Below are 2872 nucleotides of genomic sequence, written 5' to 3'. Positions count from 1 at the left end.
CCAGGTACGCTGCAGTAACACCGGCGTAAGTGAGGAGTCTCCCATTAGTTTTGACTGCGCTACGACGGGACCGGAAGTGGCGATACACTGCTTCACTTACCGTATATAGGAAGTGCGATAAAGGTCCATTTGTAGTTTCGGTAACTTACAGTTTGGAGATATGAGCTGTCGCTGCTTCCGTCAGTTTTACTGTATATTCTCAAATAATCCGATTTGCTAACTTACTCAGGTTGTTCTGCTATCGGTTAACTAAAATTTGACTGCTGCACTCGTGTTGAGTAAACTAAGAAAATAATTTCTACCGTTATCGACATCATCATCTAATATAGGCTGCGTCCGAAAGCTCTAAAATGCTGCTTTACTTCCTGTCTCCGGAGGTATACCTTCTTCTGATCGAATTTTGAAGGCAGCATAATAGATGTATCCTTCGCTGCCTTTGATATCCCACAATCCTGTGCGTTCCATTCCATGACTGTTGAGCTAAAAAAATAAATAAAGATGGCGTCTGAAAGTTGCGTTTGGTGGTCAGTTTGTGTGTAAATGTATATTTCTGACTAACCTTTTGCACTTTTGATGTTATTTCTAGCGAGAAATCAGTATTATAGTAATTAAATATTCGTTTAGTTATCACCAAAACTCGTTCTATTTTGTAGATCATTAAACCGTTACGCTGCCTCTGAAGCCTGTCCGAAATCAGTTTTGATTTCGTGCCTTCGTGCAAAAAACGCTGCCTGCAAAGTCATTGCCTCATAAGGCAGCAAGTCAGCTGCCTAGGTTTTCGGACGCAGCTATATTCACTGTCACTGTGGTTACAGCCAGGTAATCTAGCGCGAGAACAAAGGGGATTGACATCGGGTTGTTCATATAGCCTATTGTTAATAAGGTCCAGAGTTCATATAAACTGTTGTGTGAACGGGATGGTTTAAGAGTCACACCTGTTATGGAACGCTGAAAAGTTGACTCTTGCCCAAATCTCGTTCTTTTCACAGGGGTAAAGATGCTGAAAAACCAGACAGACCCTTCTTCACTTTTCCAGGAGGAGGAGGAGAACAGCGGGGAATGGAAAGACAGTCAAACAGAGTAACACTGCTTGAATTACATGAGGAAGTGACGTCATTTATAATATTGTTTGGGAATTGTTTTTTATAGTGCTGGGCAACAATTGCATCCAAAATAAAAGTTTTTGTGTACATAATATATGTGTGTGTGTACTGTGTATATTAATTAATTATATATAAATACACACACATGCATGTATATATTTAAGAAAAATATGTTATATACATAATATAAATTATATGAATATAAATATATACATGTAAATATTTTCTAAATATATACTGTATGTCTGTGTCTTTAAATATACATAATAAATATACACAGTACACACATATATTATGTACACTATATATGCAAAATAGAGGCTTTTTTAGTAGTGATCTCAAACTTTTTTGTCCCCACGGTACATTCTCTCATATTGTGATTTATTTCATAATATTAACTTTAATGTAGTTGTATTTCATCATGAGTTGTGATATGAAAGCGAAAGAAAACTCGTGCTCCGCAGATGATTTAGCAATACATGGGGAGGATTGCGAAGACAATCACATCCTGCCACATTATTTTTGATCTCCTCATGTGGAAAGAGCTCGGGGCTTTGATGTAACTTTCTCTGACAGAAGCAATATTTTTGTAGGAATATGGCTGTTTTTTATGCAGACGTGACTCTGAAGTCCCACACGGCTGTTGTACAGCCCACCGGCTCCCTGACGTGAGTGTCTGAAAAGTGGGCATTATACATGGAGTTAAAGCTTGATTCTGTACATGCTAACATTATTAGAGTATTTTAGATCTTCTGCAACACACATATACACACACACATTTTTTCCCCCAAAAAATAATCAGCCTGCATTAATGTGTTATAATACTGTCAGAAAGAGATGTTTTTATGAAATGACAGGGCAATTTTATTTTTTGTTTGTTTTGGTAAATGCTTTTGAACAGATGAGCGCTCTTTAGTACCCTACTAATATTTTTTGTAACATTAAATCTGTAGTAAATTTGTGGAACATGTATTTCCAAAAATATATTGTATGAATTACAAAATGTACATTTCAACATCTCATTGTTGATTTTAGTAGCATAATTATAAAGAAAGGCTAAACAATTATAGGCAAATCTCACAAAAACTGTTAAGAAATGTAGGTACATTTCAACCAAAAAATCAAATGTAGGTTTTTTTGTGTGTGTGTGTGTGTGTGCATGATTTCATTTTCATTATAATGAAAATCCCCTTTATAATTCGTATTAATGCAAGAAAAAGTGAAACTGTACAATACATATGTACATTTCTAAGTTTCTGTTTCTAAGCCTTCTTTTTTGTGTTTAATTGTGCTCAATTGAAATGAAAATGATATCAATGCAAAAAAAAAATATGGTTCTTGAGACAAGACTTTTTTTTCTTCATGAAATGAATCGTTATAAAACAATTCTTTAGATCAATTTCATCTGAAAGGCATTGAGGAGTTGATTTCCACAGATATTCTATAGGTGTTTCTGTCATCCCTAAATTATATGAATATAAATATATACATGTAAATATTTTCTAAATATATACTGTATGTCTGTGTCTTTAAATATACATAATAAATATACACAGTACACACATATATTATGTACACAAAAATGTTTATTTTTTGGGATGCGATTAATCGTTGCCCAGCACTAGTTAACCTTTTTTGTTTTTCTTAGTTTTTCTTAGTTTGAGAGCCAATTTCACAGTAGTTTTTTATGAGCAGTAATTGAATACATTTACACAATTTCACTCCAAAGTACTAAGAGGTCCAAATGTTGAGACTGCAAACTTTTAAAC

The sequence above is a fragment of the Sinocyclocheilus rhinocerous genome, unplaced genomic scaffold, assembly GCF_001515625.1.
Source record: "Sinocyclocheilus rhinocerous isolate Xijiao unplaced genomic scaffold, SAMN03320098_v1.1 scaffold1802, whole genome shotgun sequence".
Classification (NCBI taxonomy): domain Eukaryota; kingdom Metazoa; phylum Chordata; class Actinopteri; order Cypriniformes; family Cyprinidae; genus Sinocyclocheilus; species Sinocyclocheilus rhinocerous.
This window is presented reverse-complemented; position numbering follows the sequence as displayed.